Source organism: Periplaneta americana, chromosome 4 (genome assembly GCF_040183065.1).
Source record: "Periplaneta americana isolate PAMFEO1 chromosome 4, P.americana_PAMFEO1_priV1, whole genome shotgun sequence".
Taxonomy (NCBI): Eukaryota; Metazoa; Arthropoda; class Insecta; order Blattodea; family Blattidae; genus Periplaneta; species Periplaneta americana.
In genome coordinates, this window is record NC_091120.1 from 8,613,955 (window position 1) to 8,635,713 (window position 21,759).

The window sequence follows — 21,759 nt, forward strand, 5'->3', positions numbered from 1 at the left end:
GGTATACCTGGAAACGAGAAAGTCGATAATATTGCAAAACAGGCAACATATTTGCAACCAAGACCTCTTCAAGAGATATCTCTATCCAGTGCTTTTGCTTCAGTAAAGTCTCATTTTACAAACCTATGGATCAACAATTGGCTCTCTTCTGACAAAGGAAAAATTTTACAGTCTGTACAAAAGAAACCAAATGACTTGGAAATGTACAAAAACTTGCCCAGACATGTTCAAACATTTTTAACAAGAGCCAGAACAGGTCATATTGTCACTCAATTATACCTACACCGATTTCACATTTCTGATAATCTTACTTGTCTGTGGTGTAATAATCATGATGAAGATCTGGAACACATTCTTCTATACTGTCCATCCATAAACCACAAAAGAAGTAAATTAAAATCATCAGTATCAGTTGCAGAAGACACAGCCCTGCAGTATATATTGACTACACCCCAACTCTGGCTACTAGCAACAGGCATCTATAATGAACACCGATCAAAATACCCCTCATTTCTCGTGAAAAACAACTGAATAGACTACAGTGGACTATAGTGGACTTTATGTTGTCAGCAAACAGCTGGATACATTAAGAAGATTGATTGATAGTACAATAAAACTGCACAATAATATTGACTGTCTAGGGGCCACAATAATTGACCTTTGAAGGTCTATTCAGCTCCATTTTCGCTATTTAGTTTTATGCTTTGCCCATAACAGGCTTCTATGGTTTCATGATATGTTGAACCCTTATAAATCCATTGCCCTTAGCCAAGTACTATTAGTTACCTTCTGTGTTGTATCACTGCTGAATTTTCCTGCTGAAGTTAGATTATCTTCATGGCGTTTGTGTTCACCTCGACATTCTGCAGCAATTTCTCGATCACATCCAGGATATGACAACTTATAAACGGTGTTATCTTCAACTTGGGCCACAGGTTTTTGATAGCACTGTGGAATCAAAATGCAATTTCCACATTAAAAGTAGTTAAACTAAAGTTGCATGTAGTTTCTGTTTGAGTGGATTATTCAGAATTTTTAAAACTTACGGTACCGGTAATAAATTATAGTTTATTCAAATATATTTCTTTTAAACAATAAATTATGATGTCGTGTGCTATTGCTATTGAAATAGTCTGAAATTTAATCTGCTAAATGTATTTTTCGCTTTACATTCAAATTTCCTTATAAATACGACTGACATTTTTTCAAATCTAGTCTTTCAGGTGAAGCTCCCTGTAAAGCAGATTTGAATAATTTCAAGGGAAAAATTGTTCTGGGGCCGGGTATCGATCCCGGGACCTCTGGTTGAACGTACCAGCGCTCTACCACTGAGCTACCCGGGAACTCCACCCGACGTTAACAGAAAACCACAATTCCAAGTCACACAGAGATTGTGTGCACTCGTTGTGGGTCTCTGGCGTTTCGTCAGCCCACGCGAGTTGTGTGGATATAAAGGAAAAAGTTGAGACGGTGTCGGGTGGAGTTCCCGGATAGCTCAGTGGTAGAGTGCTGGTACGTTCAACCAGAGGTCCCAGGATCGATACCCGGCCCCAGAACAATTTTTCCCTTGAAATTATTGACATTTTTTCGTTTACAAATAAAATAGTTCAAGCTGATATAAAGGGTGTAAATTGCAGTGCTATGGAAATGTGAAGGTTTTCTGAGAACATATAGGCATACAGCAAATTATAAAGCACAACTGCAAATAAATTTCAACACTCGCTACTTGTGTCACAAATTTTGTTACAAAGAAAAGCAGAAATAAATAATGAACGTTCTAATATCTACGACATGCATTATTATTTAACAAAAAAAAATTAATAAAACCCTACCTATATCACAATATACTTACAAGAATGGGTTTGAATGACTCTGGTCGCTTCGGTTGAACATATTTCAGCACACATCTCTGAAAAATAAACATATAATTTAATACACAATACTTTTTACGAGTATTTAAACTGTTAATTAAAACAAACCAACAGTTGTAATTTTTACATTTCTTAATATCTTATTAAGAAACTTAAGAGTTAATTAATGAGGAAATATTTATGAAGCACAACACTAGAAACATTTGAGGAATGAAACGTGTGAAGTGGACAGATAAAATAAGAAATGAAACTGTGTTTGAAAGAGTGGGTGAAGAAAGAATGATGCTGAAACTGATCACGAAGAGAAAAAGGAATTGGTTGGATCACTGGCTGAGAAGAAACTATCTGTTGAAGGATGCACTGGAAGGAACGGTGAACAGGAGAAAAGTTCTGGGCAGAAGAAGATATCAGATGATTGGAGAATACTCGGTTTGCAATGAATGAATGAATGAATGAACACTGTAGAAAATTTAATTAAATGTGGAACATACTTTCTTCATATATACTTAAGATACTATACTGAAGAACATTAATTTCGCTTAAGTTAATAAATACCAGAAGTCTTACATTTAGTGGATTTCTCAAATTTTAAAACATTTAAAATTAATTTCCACATATAAATAGACAATACACAATAATGGTAGCAATTAAAATGGAAAAATACTAAATTTAAAAAAAAAGGTAAAGGTATCCCCCGTAACACGCCACGAAGGCACTAGGGGGGATGGAGGTAGAGCCCCATGCTTTCCATGGAATGAGGTGGTGTGGTCGGCACCACGCTCTGACTGCCTTTTACCCCTGGGAAAGACCCAGTACTCAATTTTATAGGAGGCTGAGTGAACCCCGGGGCCGTTCTGAAAGTTTGGTAACGAGAAAAAATCCCGTCACCACCTGGAATCGAACCCTGGACCTTCCAGTCCGTAGCCAGCTGCTCTACCAACTGAGCTACCCGGCAGCCCACTAAATTTTTAAGTGTAGTTTAAAACTGCAAGAAGTAAATAGGCCTACTCATATCAATTCCTTGAACACTAGGGCAGAACTTAAAAAACGTACCTGTTTCTCTTTTACAAAATCTTTGCAGGGTCTTGTGATGCAGGTTCGTGATTCTCTCGGCCTCTGTAAAATAATGCATTTCAATAAGTTAACATTAACAGGTCTTCAAAATATTAACAAAAATATCAACCTGCATTTCTGTTCCACATCTTAAAGCTTCATTGCTCATGTAAGATCTATGGAATAAAATAAATAAATGAAAAAAAAACAAGGACAAAATTTAAGACCAGAAGTAAATAAGGATCTAAGTGTCATATTATGGGAAAATTATTGCAATAAGTGAAAGTCTCAGGAATCTTCTATGCCACATCAATAAATTAAAAAATACAGTTATATTGTCAGATTCCAAAGCAGCTATTCTATCAATAGCCTCTACACACACACCTTTATCTCAAACAGCAGAAATAACTAACGAGAATGCGGATCTTTAGCAAAAAAGGGCAGCACTGCTACTTACAGACCTGTTACTAAATCTACGTATTACTCTGTGAAAAGATTTGTTAAATCTACATACTTAGACTTCAACAAACAAAATTTGATAACACAATCTGAAGGGAAAAAATGGAACTCTCTGCATCATAATCCACAGTTAATTCCCGGATTTACCATGTAAATCGCCTGTAGCTGCATTTAAATTGGCAATAGGCCATGACTGTTTGGCCAAACACCTGCATAGAATTGGAATATATCAGTCCCCTAACTGCCCATTGTGCAACTCAAACCAAGAAATGGATTCGGAACACCTCAAAATCTGTGCTTCAGTGGCTGATCATGATAATATCTTTGAAAAATACTGGAGTGCAAGAGGCCAAATTACTTAAATGTCAAATGCCTGGCATTAGAAAACAACAACATGTTTTTACTGGAATAACTATGTACTTCTTAACCCTATAATATAAATAAGAGTTGAAGTCCAGACTCGTTCCTCTGTCATTTTAATAGGTTTTCATAGACAGTGGAATGTGTAGTATGTATCAATAGCTTCAATGTATATTATGACTAGGGCCAGGAAGTTCAAGCATTTGCATATATTTTTCCATTGGCTGTAATTAATTGCTGATTAATTAACTTCACGAATCATCAACATTTAAGCTTATCAAACCAAATTTTATGTTGCATATATTTTTTTTACAAATGCATAATATTTCATGATATTTGGACGATTCGTAATATTGATTCACAAAGACTAATGGCGGCAGAAATGAGATTAATGCATCGTACAGCGGGATACACGAGAATGGATCACATTAGAAATTTTGACATTATGAAAGAACTGCAGATTGAACCGATTACGGAATACCTACAGAAATACAGACAAAACTGGAGATCACATGTCATCAGAATGCCTCGTTCTAGACTTCCACGCCAAATTTTAAATTACCATCCTGTGGGCAAGAGATCCTTGGGCAGACCGTTCAAGCGTTGGCAAGAGACCCAATACATGCAAGGATGATGAAAAAATGATAAAATTTACATTATTGTGGCATATTTTCATATTTTCGCGTCTAAGAGTATTAAAGCTGATTTTATGTTGCATAAAAATGTACTGGATTTGTAAAATAAAAGCATCATATTATATTTTTGAAAACTGGTATTGAGTGAAATTATTATAATATTTTTATCAGAAAAGTATTAAAAGTTTCGTGGCACACCTAGTAACTCTTACAACACAGTAGTATGCCGCTCTTAACAATAAACTTAATGTAAGTTTAATCTCATCTAGTTTTAAGTATAATGTTATTACATTTACTGCTTATTATAATTATTATTCATTAGTGATATCAAGAAATAAAGAATTTTATTAGTGTATATTTATTGGCATATTTTAAGGTTTTTAAAGGCATTCTTGCACGCATATTTAGTAGGTTTTTAGCGCATGAACTTCCTGACTCTAATTACGATTAATTTTTATAGATTTTTATTTACAGTAGGCCTACTTTAAGTCTTCAAATATACTTACAATACTTTCATAATATTTCTGGAGCTATATTAAGTTACGGTTCAATGAAAATAAATATTATATTTTAAATTGGTACCACACTAGAATTCGCCTGGGGAGGGGGCCCTAAAAGCACGAATAAACCAAGTCAGGAGAGCCGGGCTTGGGATCAAACCCAAGCCCTTTCTAGTACAAGACAGGAATCACAGCCTTTATTTCATCGTACTCGGTTATATACTGTGTGTTCCAGGAGGAAGGGGGCATGCCTTGAGGGGTGATAGTGTGGACAATTCTGAAGAAAAATATTATACAAACACATGATCTAGGAACGCCTTTTTCCAGGATCACCTGGTTACAGCACATGAAACTCATTAATTTTGCATGGTTTGATTTACAATAACTCGTAGGTCTATGCACTGAAGAACGAGGTATTTCCATGTGTTTGGTAAGCCATCTAATGGATTTTTAGGGAAATTTTCCAAGTGGTAGCCAATTTCTTCTGTCAAAAATTTTTTTTGTCTTATCTGTAATATTTCTAATCTCCGAAAAGTACGTACTAATTCACGGATTGTTTCACGAGCTGGAATCTTACACCAATAAATCTTTTTGCAAATAGTCTTCAAACTTGACAAATGAGGATCGTTTTTGCAAAACTTGCTAACTGTAAAAACTAAATTTGATAGGGAACACAAAAAACTGAAATGACTGGAAGTTTTGCTATAGCTCTCACATAGCAGAAAGCAAGTTTTGAAAAAACGATCACACTTTGACACACTACTATGAAGGAAATAATAAGATTTTTCTAAGAAGCTTTTAACATCATGTAGAGGCCTGTCTTATGTTATAGTCGCGACGATCTTATTCCCGGCGTGACTCCTCCTCTTTGCTTACGTCTTTGGAAGTGAAGGCTCTATAAAGTCTAGGTAGGTAGTATCGTTCGCCATTTTTGTTCTTTCGTTGCCGAGCTACCAGACGAGGAATCTATTTGTAGTACCATTAAACATTATCACGTCGTAATTCCTATGATAATAAATCAAACGCACTGTAATTGAGCAAATAATTGAGCGGCAAATAACGTCCTCGTGTGCTTTCTGCGAACGCCAACGAAAGAGCCAAATGGCGGGCGACTATATTAAATATTTATCAAGCCTTAGGAAATGCATAACGTCATCATCAGCGAATCACAAGACGCATACATTTAAATGTAGTCGACCTGCAACGTGATTGGCTGCTGGAAATAAGAGCGACAAGACTATAACTAATCCACCAAAATCTCAATTTTGAAAATTTTGCAGTTAGCAAGTTTTGCAAAAATGGTCCTCAAATGGACTCTGAGATACATACATAATATATGAATCATATTATAAGAACACACTATGCTCTAAAAACCTAGCTGCCATTTCACACATTTTTTTAAGAAATGCTACACTTTGAATACACACACGCCTTGTTACAACGTTCAATGATCTGACAGAATGCACCACACATGTGAGATTTAGTTTGACCTTCATGCACTAGAAACCTACCATTAACAAGGAAACCCGTGTGCAGGCCATGTTAGGCTGAGACACCTGTATTTTCAGCTACAAAAAATGATATATTCCAAAATTATATAAAACTATAAACTACAAATAGAAGTACCTGTGCACCAGCACCACACCTGCAACAAGGACCAGGATTTCCTGTACGTTGAGGTCCTCTGACTTTCTGAAAAATATAAACATTCCTTAAGAGATTATATATTTGCTATACTACTAACTGAAAATGAGCATGTAATTGTCACAAAGAGATTTAGTTAAATAATTCAATCAATCATTCAACAAATCGAATGAATGGATGAATGAATTAGTGAATCAATCAATGAATCGAATGGATGAATGAATGAATAAATAGATAACTGGGTATATACACAGATAAATAGATACATACATAAACAGACAGACAAATAGACAGACACAAACAGACAAACAAACAAATGAACAAACAAATAAGTAAACAAAACAACAAACACAAAAACAAACAAACAAAAATGAATGAATGGAGTAAATAAATAAATAAATAAATAAATCCATGTTGAATCTTTCGTACACTACTTTTAACACTTGAATATAAATAATTGATTAAATGGCTATCTTTTATTTTAGTAGGTTATTTTACGACGCTTTATCAACATCTTAGGTTATTTAGCGTCTGAATGAGATGAAGGTGACAATGCCGGTGAAATGAGTCCAAGGTCCAACACCGAAAATTACCCACCATTTGCTCATATTGGGTTAAGGGAAAACCCCGGAAAAAACCTCAACCAGGTAACTTGCCCCGACCGGGAATTGAACCCGGGCCACCTGGTTTCGCGGATAGACGGGCTAACTGTTACTCCACAGCTGTGGACAAATGGCTATCTTACTCGTGTTAATTGTGTAAGCATGTGTGGCTTACAGCTGTTTCGGTGCTTATTCACACCATCCTCAGAGCCTACTAGATCTCGGCATCATCTCTAACTTCGCTGCCGGTTGTGTGGGTGCGTTCGATTGTTGAAAAGTGGTGTCAAATAGTGTGTGTGTTCTGAAATTGATCTGTGTGTTGAGAATTTGATCAGGGTGTGTTTTAGTGTGTCTATATATTTCATATTGTTCTAGCGTGTTGAGTTTTTTGGTTGTATGTGTAGGATTTCCATGCCTGTATTTATGTTATTGTATGTGTGGTTAGCATTAGTTATGTGTTCGGCATATGTAGATGTAATGTGTCCTCTGATTATTGTTTTAATGTGTTCTTTGTATCGAGTTTGGAATGATCTACCTGTCTGTCCAATGTAGAAACTGTCGCAACTATTGCGTGAGAGTTTGTATACGCCTGTGTGTCAATTTCAGAACACACACACTATTTGACACCACATTTCAACACTTTTCAACAATCGAACGCACCCACACAATAGGCAGCGAAGTTCGAGATGACGCCGAGATCTAGTAGGCTCTGAGGATGGTGTGAAGAAGCACCGAAACAGCTGTAAGCTGCACATGCTTACACAATTAACACGAGTAAGATCGCCATTTAATCAATTATTTATTAATAAATAAATAAATAAATAAAACCAGTGCTTTGTTTACTTTAAGTGCTTAAGTATAATATAAAATGTGAGTAATTATGGAATTTTTAATTTAAATGCTGGCTGTAAAAACATCTTACATTGTGTTTCACAAAAGGTACAAACTTCATGGATAAGTAGAGGACAATGAAACTAGGCAAAAAGTTATAACATTGGTTCAGGAACCAGCCATTTCGGAAATCCGAGATGAGGGAAGGCCCCAAGTGAAGATAAGATACCTTCAGAGTTGTTTATAATCTTCAACAAAATTCAAAACATGATTATTGAAATTTCGCAGTAAAATTTATATACAAGAAACGATACCAGAAGAATGGCAACTGTAAGGTGAATGTCAGGTAATCTATGACGAATTCTCAGCCTCATCTCTCGAAATATCATCTCGTTATCACCAATTCCATCGATGCTTAAATTAATAACCCAGTAGTTGAAACAGCATCTTTAAATAACCAAGTACAAAAGAAACAAGGGTGTTAGATCTCCCACTGTATTCAATATATTCTCAGAATTGAAGCAAGAAGATATAAAAGGAATCAAAATCTTAAGAAATAAGAACACCCAGACAATTTTATATGTGGATGAACAAGTCGTAGAAAATGCAGCATAAATGAAATTCATGAAACAGACATCAAAATATACATGGCAAGATAACAGAGAAATATTATCGGAACTTAAAAGTTGAACCAGTTCTTGACAAAATCCACCATTACAGGAATAAATTGAGACTACATATCGAAATGTCGTCTTACGAGAGATTATCCAACTTTATTTTGAAATAGCATCCAATAGGAAAACTGAGCCAAGGTCGCCCTGTTAGAGGAATACTGGATGGACAATGAAAACGGAACAGGCCACTATATCCAGATTTATGAAGATTTATTTTGTTTTAGTAGGTTATTTTACGACGCTTTATCAACAGCTTTGGTTATTTAGCGTCTGAGTGATATGAAGGTGATAATGCTGGTGAAATGAGTCTGGGGTCCAAGACCGAAAGTTTCCCAGCATTTGCTCCTATTGGGTTGAGGGAAAACCCCGGAAAAAACCTCAACCAGGTAACTTATCCCGACCAGGAATCAAACCCGGGCCACCTGGTTTCGCGGCTAGACGTGCTAACTGTTACTCCACAGGCATGGACGATTTATGAAGATGATGATGGGGTTTTATTATGTCTTGTAAATACAAGTGCTCTGGAGTAACATAACATCCGATATTCACTGAAGGAAGAGAGAGTTTAGTATGCGCTCAATATGACTAACCACCATTCATGATGAAGCAGATATCAGCAAGTTTTCTCATCTAAATGGGGTATCTACATGTTCACATATCCTTGGCATATTTATAATACACTGACAACCATTAACAATGCGTTTCCGGAATTCATTAACATCATTAACAGAGCTGGAATATACATAACATTTTAAATATCCCCAAACAAAAAATTAAAAGGACTGAAGTCGGGGGACCTGGGAGGTCACGGTGTTGGTAAGCTATGACCAATAACCGTTAACACCTCGACAGTTCCGACTTTGCTCTATGGTAGCGAAATTTAGACATTTCGCACACAAGACTTAACAAGGCTAAATACTGCTGAGATTATTTTTTTTAGGGAAAAGCTGGATATTCTTTGTTATACCATATAAGAAATTAAGAAATTTTACAAGAACGAGAGATTACATATATTTTAGAAAGAATCAGAACTAACAAGAATAACTATATACAGTGTAACCTCTCTAATCTGGACATGTATGGTTCAATAAAAAATTGTCCAACCTAATAGGGTGTCCAAGGTAGAGAGAAGTAGAAATTTTTTAGCATGTAATGGAAAGGAAATTGCTGTACATAATGTTAAGGAACTGCAGTATTCAAACACTTCGTCATTTAATTCGTCATTAACAGTTTTGCGAACTCTCTTTCTTTCCCCACTGCAATTTTGTTCCCATGTATTTAATATTTGAGGTCCTATTGTTGCTAATGTTTGAAAATGCTGATTTAATTCTAAACTCTTCTGCAATTTTCCTATAACTAACACCTAACACAAAGATCAATAATTTCTTTCTTCCTTTCAATGCTTAATTCCAGCAACATATGCTTACTCATATTGAGGCAGTACACAAAGTAACTCTCACAGGTAAAAACTTCGAGAGAGAGTGATTTCTACACTGCAGGCCAACTCAAATAATTTCGCATCATAAAGTTTACTGTCATGAAAATAATGCCCCTTCACTCCATACTAAAATTTAGCCGCAGAACAGTTGCAAAAAGGTTTAATTGGGTTATTTTACGATGCTGTATCAACATCTTAGGTTATTTAGCATCTGAATGAAAAGAAAGTGATAATGCCGGTGAAATGAGTCAGGGGTCCAGCACCAAAAGTTACCCAGCATTTGTTCGTATTAGGTTCAAGGAAAATCCCGGAATATACTTCAACCAGGTAACTAGCCCCGACCAGGATTCGAAACTGGGCCACCTGGTTTCGCGGCCAGACACGCTGACTGTTACTCCACAGGTGTGGACTGCAAAAAGGTCAAAGTGGATAATTCCAGGAATGTAGAAAGAGGTTCACAGTTGCTGTACTGTACAAGAAAAACCTCCTCTCATTCCATGGTGCTAATGGTCCTTGTAAAACACAAGGGTTCAATGAAACTCAACTCTAAACACGTAGCAGAAATACACAATAGAATAAGATAATTGTCCAAGGTAAAACTACAAGGGGTGTCCAGTTTCCAGGATTGAGGGGTGTCCAATACAGAAAATATATTGGACATGTAAAGCATAGAAATTTTACATCTTGATTACACAACTTTTAACACTGTATCACTTCGGAATATGTATGATAAGAACTTTCTTGTGTTAAATTTTAACGTACCTTGTTAACATGTTTCGACCTATTTTTGGTCATCTTCGGAACTGGTCGCTGTTGGTCTTGGCGCCTCAAAACACATACACTCTTTGACTCTACACTACGAATGCACCCACACAGGAAACAAGAGGCACCAAGACCAACAACGACCAGTTCCGAAGATGACCGAAAATAGGTCGAAACATGTTAACAAGGTAGGTACGTTAAAATTTAACACAAGAAAGTTCTTATCATACATATGCCATAGAAATTTGTCCAGGTCCAAGAACGTATGTCCAATATAATGAGGTGTCTAACATACAGAGGGTCCAAATACAAAAGTTTCCCTGTACTAACAATTGACAACAAAATCGTTCTACAAATTTTTCAATACTGACCCAAAAGAAAAAGAAGACCAGGAAGATCTGCAATATGTGTCACAATTTCATTCTGAGTACTGAAAAGGACCACCAGGTCTAGAATCGTGATGATGATGATGATGATGATGATGATGATAGCATACCAGATCAAGTCAAATTCTGAACGTCACAACAATAAACTCCCACAAAATGGAAGACGACAATTTTCTTGATAGTATCAATAATGATAGTGATAACAATGATGTATAGTAATGATGGTGGTCTATAAACAAGAACATTAAACAATATACATACTATATCTATAAACAGTACACTTACCTGGTTATAGTTGGGGAACCTGCATTTCTTTGCACCTTCATTTTCTTTGTTGAGACTGGCACGAGATGCACTACGTGAACTGCATACAAGATAGTGAAAATAACTGGTTACAAAATGTATTTGCGTTTATCTGTATAAGAAGCAACAGCATTCACTAATATTTTCTTAAAGATATTTTCACTTTGTTCTCATTGAACAGGACATGTATTAATATCATTACAAATAAATATTATTAATTGGAAAAGACTTCATTCCAGAATTCTCATATGTACAGGTTTTAAAAATAATTAATATTTTAAAGGCCAAAAAAGCGTAATCTATACTAATAATAAATCTGTAGCCGAAATTTTTCTGGTAATTTTCGATTTTCCAAAAAAATTGGTCCTAACATATATAATTAACCACCCTGAAACCGAAAATCGCATTTTTGAAATTTTTGTTTGTATGTCTGTCTGTCTGTCTGTATGTTTGTTACCTTTTCACGCGATAATGGCTGAAAGGATTTCGATGAAAATTGGAATATAAATTAAGTTCGTTGTAACTTAGATTTTAGGCTATATGGCATTCAAAATACATTATTTAAAAGGGGGGTTATAAGGGGGCCTGAATTAAATAAATCCAAATATCTCGCTTATTATTGATTTTTGTGAAAAATGTTACATAACAAAACTTTCTTTAACAATAATTTTCGACAAGTTTTATTCCTTGAAAAATGTTGATAGGACTGATATTTAATGAGATAAAGGAGTTTTAAAATTAAAATAACTGCCATCTAAGACCGTGTAATGGATTAAAAAACAAATGACTTCGTCTATAAGGGGCCTTGGACAGCAACAATCGAAAGCTATGAAAGATAGCCTACAGATAATGTTTCTGTGTTTGTATGAAGTAATATCGGAAGCTAAATTAACCGATTTGTATAATTAATTATTAATTCACCTCTGGAAAGTATAGTTTCTCTAGATGGACATAATGCTATAATGTTATTACAGTAACTTCTGAGTGAATCGAGGACAGGTAAGATTAAAATAGCTTCTTATGCACAGAAAACTTGATAGGCTATTCTGTACATTCGTTTCCTGTATTTCCTAAAATAATTTTTATGACCAAATGAGTTGTCTCTGGATCAAAATGATCGCACTTTAATTATGCAAATACAATTTAAATTAAGTAACATAATAAACGATTTATCCTTATATCAAACACGAATGTTCCCTGGATCAAATGTCCTATTTTAATTATGTAATTACTTTATATTTATTTCTAACGGGTGCAGAGGAGCGCACGGGTACGGCTAGTATTTTTAATAACACTATAACAGGTTTTAAAAAGTGATTCTTTTAAATTAATTACTTTTTCATCACCTAAACAATTTCCTGGTGAAGTAGTATAGTGTTTATTGGTTCTATCAAAATACGGTTAACTGGAGATGGGATGTTATGAAATAAATGGTTCAATTTTATTCCAAACACGCCATATTATACTGTCATAGCAATTTCAGTTTGTAACTCACCCTCTCTTTATTCTTAACTATCCTATTACTATCTTGCATATTAATACTTTTACAAAAAGAAGTGTTATTTCACTGACACGTTAAAAGTTGAAGACTAACTGCCATTCTGAGACTTCCTATTCTAAATTCTACCATAGAAAGACTTACCTGACCAAACAAGCTATACCAGCTAATAGTAACTAGGTTTAAATTATGTAACTATATATTTTATCATCGTAATTTTTTCTGGCGTTATTTCACTCTACAAAATGCATATTTGAAACTATTTTGAAAAACATTGGTAATTATCATAAAATTCTATCTGGGAGAAAGAGATGACTAGATATGTCAAAGACCTGTCAAAAATTAAGATCTTTTCGAGAAATATTAACTATACAATCTTTTATATTACTAAAATATTGACATATTGAGTAAATTCTAGTTGACATTACATTTAAATCTTTTCATACAGGTACTTCATAGATTTACACCTATAGTGATTATGTTAAATTGTGACATAACTATATATAATTCATAAAGTAAGTAACTATAGATAACTTTCATGTCTTGGTAAGACTGTTTTGTAAGTACAGAAGTTAATGAAGAGGAAGACTGCGAAGGAATAAACTTCCAAAATTAGGTACATATATCCAGTGATGTTGGCCTACCCATTACATTTGATGAGTTCGTCTTTTGTCATGATAATGCAATTGCAACACGTATCCATGATGTTCAGAAAATTGGTGATGACCAAAGTGGGCAGAATGGGCAGAGATAATGATGAAGAAGAGGATGCAGAAATAAAAGGAGTGTTCTCTACAAGTTGGAATGCAATTATTTACTTTTTTTTTTTCCAGTTAACATATTTTCAAGATGACTTACTGTAGATTCAAGATAGAAATTTTGGTCAGTTTGGAATAAATGTTGATATGAAGTGAACTATTGCAAATAGTAAAATTAAAATATTATAATAGAGCTGAAAATTGCCTACATTAACTGAATAATACCTACAAAGAATACAAAATATATATATTTTTTTTCATATGAGAAATTAATATTTAACAGCATGGAGAAAATTATCCTTGCTCCAAAGAACAGTTCTCTGAATTTGTTAATGATCGTATGTAAAACTACTTACCGATATGACTGCGTCATGTTAAATTAAATATAACAACAGATACGCACACATACAAGAATTAATTTTGATTACAAGACAAACATAACAAATCATAAGAAGATAATCATACTACAAGTTTCTAGTGAGAGCCACGGGATGATTACCATGGAATTTGTCTATTGTTACTTTTTCTATGACAATGTGCAAAAATGCAATATGTTGTTGAACTCTCAACTCTTAACAAACAACATAAAAATAATTGCAAAATCTAAGCAAGATGGAATATTTATTAACTGGGCTCATGATCAAAAACTGCGCTTGTGTGTACTGATTGCTTGAGATTGTATCCAACTATAAAACTTATATCAGAAAGTCTCACATCGAAACTTCAGCTTCACCTTGCGAAAATATTTTGATATCACCAATTCTAGCGATGCTAAATAATCTCACAGCTGTTACAGCATAGTTAAATAACTTACTGAAAGATCATGAAAAGTAGTGAAGAAAATGTAAGAATAAGTGAGGCCTGTATTATATTAAAAATAAATCAATAAATTTCACAGGAAGGACAAAAAAAAAAAAAAACTTTTAAACTATGGCTGCAACAAGGAAAATAAAGCTTGAATTTTGAGATTATCTTGAATTACATAACCTGAAGATTGATATCACTGGGCGATGCAATGGAGGGAGTTACAAAATTTGAACCCCCCCCCCTAACTTTTTTTTACGACACATTTAGATTTGAGCATTTTTAAAATATATAATCGTTTTCCCTTCTCTAATTTTTCAATTCAAAATGATATATTACGAAATAGAAACATAAAAATTGGAAATTTATCCTTTGAAGAGATGGAAGAGGGGGACAGATTTTAATCTGATTTTTAAACATTTCTTTCACTTTTATAAAAAGCTGTACATTATGTTATAAGTACTATTTATAGATGCATTAGGCCTACGCATTTAATCTTTTGTATTAAAACAATACTTATGTATAAAATAAATAATACAACCCTCTATATTGAACAAGTGTAAGTTTAACAATCAAGTGCCGTGATAACCTGAGAGGTAAGTGGAGGGGGGAGCTAAAGGAGGCGTAATGTTTCAAGCAACAGGGGGGGGGGGGGCGCAACAAAACCAAGCTCCACCACTGCTTGTAACAACGCCTATCAGTACTCAGCTGTTTAGCACTAAAGTTCAACAGAGTAGTCGATCATTTGCCCAGAAGATGGAAACTGTATACAGTTTAGGGGTCTTATATGCAAGGGGGGTCTAATAAGCAAGTAAATATGGTATTATTTTATTTCCATAGATGAATTATTCGGTTGAGAAGCTTTTATCATCCAGTCTGCTGTCCAAAAATCTGAAAGTTAGAATATATAAAACAGTTATATTACCGGTTGTTCTTTATGGTTGTGAAACTTGGACTCTCACTTTGAGAGAGGAACATAGGTTTAAGGGTATTTGAGAATAAGGTGCTTAGGAAAATATTTGGGGCTAAGAGGGATGAAGTTACAGGAGAATGGAGAAAGTTACACAACACAGAATTGCACGCATTGTATTCTTCACCTGACATAAATAGGAACATTAAATCCAGACGTTTGAGATGGGCAGGGCATGTAGCACGTATGGGCGAATCCAGAAATGCATATAGAGTGTTAGTTGGGAGGCCGGAGGGAAAAAGACTTTAGGGCGGCCGAGACGTAGATGGGAAGATAATATTAAAATGGATTTGAGGGAGGTGGGATATGATGATAGAGAATGGATTAATCTTGCTCAGGATAGGGACCGATGGCGGGCTTATGTGAGGGCGGCAATGAACCTCCGGGTTCCTTAAAAGCCAGTAAGGTGAATTAATATGCTAATTCATTACTTATTGAATGCACAAGACTCTGTGCAGGTGCATACTTTGCACACCACTAACAGCAACTCTTTCTCTATCATTAAAGGAATGTGGACACACGAAAACTAAATCTACCTTAATCTTAAGGCTAGACGGGTAAGGAGGAAAAGGTATGTAGCTCACTGAGGCCATTACATATATTGAAATCCACTTGTGTGATCACAGATTTAATGATACATTAGTTATACAACATATGAACGATATTTCACTTTAGTGTAGGAAGGAACTGGAAATATTGATGGAAAAGGATTTATGGTTCAACACAAGTTGTTGGGAAACAAGTTTTATGAAACATATTTCTTAATTCAAAGCATAAGTATTTCATTCAATCAACAATTATTACAAGCATTTTCATGTTGCATTGGAATAAACAATTTTAGGACACATAGTACAAGTAAAACATTTCAGAACCATTATGTTAACCAAGTTGCCGGGGAAAGTAAGGTATCTTATATATTATATGAGTTTAAGCTTTCAGTGTCAACACGGTCCGGAGCATTCAAGCTACAATATGAAGGAAGAATGCGATTTTTGACCCCAGTTTCGTAGCAGGATGGCTTCAGAGTAACGATATATTCTTCCTCCACATTGTAATGTGAAACTCCTAAAGCATTCGCCATGTCCAATACACAACATTCTTAAATTAAATTTACCATTTACACTTACACTCAGTGGTTGGTCCACTTTCAAACATCCACTTAGCATTCATAGGAACAACACAACAAAAATTAAACAAAAAACATGAAGTGCACTGCAATAAATAAACTTACAATGTAACTGATGAGCACCGGAAGCAGATATAATGTAGCTACATTTAACCACTTTCTTTAGTAGTTGCATTACTGGATGTAGTGAAGGAGGACAGAATGAATATGCATGCAAATAAATATAGAAAGAGCCTGAAAGATTTTTGTTTGTAACGAATTAATATTTTTTGTTAAAAGGTAAATTTTATGCCATGGAGGAATACAGAGGCCAAAGAGGTCCAAATAGTAAATGGACTAGGATCTTGTTCTGCAAAAATCATGTCTCTTGATGTGTTCCAACATCAGAGGGAACTATATTTCCATCAACTATGGAATTGGATCACATTCTTGTAGTTCATGAGACTTTAAATACTCTGTGTTCGTCCTTTTTAATTTGTGTTCATACAAGTTTATATTTGTTACCTTTTTTTTTATTACAGATCTTTAATGAATCCGTATTTCCGCAATGGTCTTTAAAAGAATAATCATCAAAAAGGAGTGTAAAAATCTCAATACCGTAGCCTAAATTTATCGTTTTTTATGTTCAACATAAAATTCTCCACTCTGCATATCAAGACTGGAACTACCACAATTTTTTATCGTACTATACACCCAACGAAATTTGATTAATTTTACATCTCTTGTGTACAAAGCATTATGGTCCAAATAACAGCAGCTGGACTAATATTTAAATAGTTAATGTGATTATCTTAAAATCTGTTACATAAGTTGACTGTATTAATAAAATCTAATAAAGTGATATATACAGGGTTATTCACAAAGATCATGTAATATACTAGGAACTGCAAAAATGTCAATCATCATCTTCTTCTTCTTCTTCTTCTTCTTCCTCTTCTTCTTCTTTATATATTTGACCTGAATCTTGTCTTTTTCCAATTGGTGCTCATTTTCACTGTGGAGAAGATGATGAACTTTTCCACTGCTTTTGTGGTCTTTCTAAGGGTCTTGCATATGGGACAGTAATATGTCAGTGATTTTTGGAAGCCGATCACTGAACATTCTTAAATTGTGGTCTCTCCAACTCTTCCTTTTTCCTCTAACCCATTTCACCACATTTTCTATTTCACATTTGTTCCTGATCTCTTCATTTATCTGTCTGTCATATAGACTATATTCTACGATATTTCAGGGTGTTCTCACTTCTGTTCTCAGAAACTGTTCTGTTCTTTTTGTTTCTGTGCATAAGTGAAGATTAATCTCATGCAAGTCCTGTACATTCTAGCTTTACTCCCTATACAAGCTTATTTTTTTCCCCCAAACCTGATATAATAGATAACAGAAGTACAGACAAACTACAAAGTTAAGTTTTTATTGCTTGTAATCTTTGCCCTAAGATAATTAAAGCTCATAACCTGTTTCTAGCTTTTATTATATACAGCTAGCTTACTTCTTAGAGGTTGTCTCAATATAGTTTGAGATTTGGTTTTTACTATGGAGATTGTGATAGTTTTGAAACTGATCAATCTTCTTAATGTATCCAGCTGTTTGCTGACAACAAAGTCCACTATAGTCCACTGTAGTCTATTCAGTTGTTGCTTTTCACGAGAAATGAGAGGTATTTTGATCGGTGTTCATTATAGATGCCTGTTGCTAGTAGCCAGAGTTGGGGTGTAGTCAATATATACTGCAGGGCTGTGTCTTCTGCAACTGGTACTGATGATTTTAATTTACTTCTTTTGTGGTTTATGGATGGACAGTATAGAAGAATGTGTTCCAGATCTTCATCATGATTATTACACCACAGACAAGTAGGATTATCAGAAATGTGAAATCAGTGTAGGTACAATTGAGTGACAATGTGACCTGTTCTGGCTCTTGTTAAAAATGTTTGAACATGTCTGGGCAAGTTTTTGTACATTTCCAGGTCATTTGGTTTCTTTTGTACAGACTGTAAAATTTTTCCTTTGTCAGAAGAGAGCCAATTGTTGATCCATAGGTTTGTAAAATGAGACTTTACTGAAGCAGAAGCATTGGATAGAGATATCACTTGAAGAGGTCTTGGTTGCAAATATGTTGCCTGTTTTGCAATATTATCGACTTTCTCGTTTCCAGGTATACCACAATGACTAGATATCCATTGAAATGTTATTTCCTTTTGGGGTTCTTTTAGTTTACTTAGTTGTTTCTGAATTGGAATAATTCTATGTGCATATAGGTTTGGTACATATTTAATTATATTAAATATAGCCCCCTTGGAGTCGGTAAGCATGCAAATAGATTTTTCAGAAATTTGAGTAACACACTGAAGAGCAGCATCAATAGCTAGCAATTCAGTGTCAAGGTTTTGAAACTGATAAAGTTACAACCTCCTGAAAGTTGAACATGAAAGTGGAAGTTATGAAGATATGTATTTAAGTATCTACAAAAAATTGAATTAGATGCATTATAAATTTATTCAAGTACATTTACATTATTACTCACCAGAAAATTGTATATAATCCAGACGTTTGAGATGGGCAGGGCATGTAGCACGTATGGGCAAATCCAGAAATGCATATAGAGTGTTAGTTGGGAGACCGGAGGGAAAAAGACCTTTAGGGAGGCCGAGACGTAGATGGGAGGATAATATTAAAATGGATTTGAGGGAGGTGGGGTATGATGATAGAGACCGGATTAATCTTGCACAGGATAGGGACCGCTGGCAGGCTTATGTGAGGGCGGCAATGAACCTTCGGGTTCCTCAAAAGCCATTTGTATGTATGTATGTATGTAGAAAATTGTATATTAATACTGGTTTTCAAAGGACTCCACCTTCTACAGCAATGCACATAAACACTTAAGACTGAACTGTGCACGTTGACATAGTACATATACCAGTAATAAATAAAACGAAATTGTTAACAACTGGACAATGCATCCATTTCGCAGTTCATTGTGAATTTTTATGAAATATTCTGTCCATTGTTCCAAGGAGGGCAAGCTATTTACTGTACTGTATAATTGTATGTGCTAGAGCGACGTTCAAAAGAATCTGTGTTATGGAAGCAAGAACCATGATTATTTACAAAACTATTCAAAATCGGACACATCTATATATATGAAAATTTTCCTTTACAATAATATCAGGAATTAGTCCCTAAAATATTGCACGATTTTCGTGAATCACCCTGTATATTAGATCACCATAGTATTTCACTCTGACAGCACAATGACTCTTTATTTACCGAGTTTTGACAATATTTCTCCTCTTCTTTCAATGGCAAATACTATAATTCTCATCATCAACCCAATCATTTCTTTCTATCCCCCTGTACCAAACTGTAGAAAATCATGTCTTGCTATCTTAAAATAGTGTCTGCACTGTACCATGCGAGATAAATTTATGATATAATAATAATAATAATAATAATAATAATAATAATAATAATAATTTAAAAATAATCTTACAATTTAATAATATCAATGTAAAAGAAAGAAAAAAATAAGTTAGAATAAAAATCTTTGCCCACAAATGTTTAGTTTTGTATAGAATTGTTACTGATGTCTGCAATAATAAACTCTACAAATGGTTAATACAGTATACGTTAATGACAGAGAAAAATTCGCTTTGGTGCTGAGGATCGAACCCAGAACTTCCAGTTCTACGCACTGGGTGCCCACTGAGCTACACACCGAGGCTCAATCCACAGCACCAGATCGAAAGCTTTTCTCAGTCATTAACATATATTAACCATAACAGATTATTCTGTAGGACCAAAAATTAATAAGCCTAAATAGATTATTCTACAAATGGTGTTACAGCAACTCAAAACATATTTTGCTGAAAAGTTTGTTGATGGTAGGTAGATTACACTTAGGTCTAACAGAACTTTATTGATGAACTTCAAGGGGATGTTTACAGAAAGTGTATTTTCAGATAAGAAATCAATGGCTGACATAGTCTTGATTCAGAGCTGGATTTATTTGTTAAATAGTATACTCTATTTGACGGCCAGTTAGTAGAACAGCTGGCTATGGACTAGAAGGTCTGGGGTTTTATTCCGGGTGGTGATGGGATTTCCTCATTACCAGACTTCCAGAACTGCCAGAGATTCACCCAGCCTCAGGTCTTTCCTGACGGTAAAGGTGGTTGAAGCGTACTGCTGACATGGGGCTCTTGCTTCATGCCCGCCCAAGTGCTTTCATGGCATGTGAAGGGGCTATCTTTTTAGTATACCCTACTTATTCATTTCTGTACAATGGCAGGAGTTATTTTTTAGCATCATTTCAAACAGGCAGGCAGAATAATATAATGAATTTGTGTATTGGACAAATTTGTCACATTCAATTATATATTATACAGGGTGTTCTGAAAAATGATTCCAATATTTAGAGAGGAAGTAGTACACATCAAAACAAAAAATAAAAGTCCTACAAACATGGGTCTTAAAATTAATATCTTCTGAGAAATCAGCAAATGTTTACCATCACTGTATGAGTAGCATATCTTCTATACTGTGAGCTCTTTGCCAAGAAACAAATGAGGAAACAGAATTCAGCCATTTGTCACTGTGTATTACACAGCATACATTTGTTTGTGTTTGTATCAAGAGGACGTTTACGCAGATAACAGTACATTAGAGTTCGTAATCGTACTATTGTACATAAACTGATTCTACACTGCAGTAATTATTACTGTACCATGTTTTGTAGTAACAGTAACATGGGTCCTAAAATTAATGACTTCTGAGAAATGAGCAAGATGTTTACCATCAATGTAACAGCAGCATATATTCTACTGTGAGCTCTTGGGGAAGAAACAAAACATGCTCCTATTCAACAGATACGAAACTAATACGTAATGACAAATGGTTATATTGTTTCCTCATTTGTTTCTTGCCAAAGAGCTTACAGTGGAAGATACGCTGCTCTTACAGTAAATGTAAACATTTGTTAATTTCTCAGAAATTACTAATTTTAAGACCCATGTTTATAGGACTTTTATTTTTTGTTTTGATGCTTACTACCGTCTCTCTAAATATTGGAACCTTTTTTTTTCACAAC

At 34.7% G+C, this 21,759-nt stretch overlaps 1 protein-coding gene across 1 annotated transcript in view; it reads right to left on the reverse strand.

The window, feature by feature from the left end:
- LOC138697514 (stabilizer of axonemal microtubules 2) overlaps positions 1-12,098 on the reverse strand; it is a 30,895-nt gene extending 18,797 nt beyond the window's left edge. Inside the window, exons 1-5 of the mRNA XM_069822816.1 lie at positions 11,501-12,098; positions 6,505-6,570; positions 2,925-2,987; positions 1,853-1,909; positions 787-948 (exon numbers count right to left, since the gene is read on the reverse strand). The gene's annotated coding sequence lies outside the window, so the exon portion shown is untranslated. The remainder of the gene's footprint in view (positions 1-786; positions 949-1,852; positions 1,910-2,924; positions 2,988-6,504; positions 6,571-11,500) is intronic.
- Positions 12,099-21,759: the final 9,661 nt, after the last annotated feature.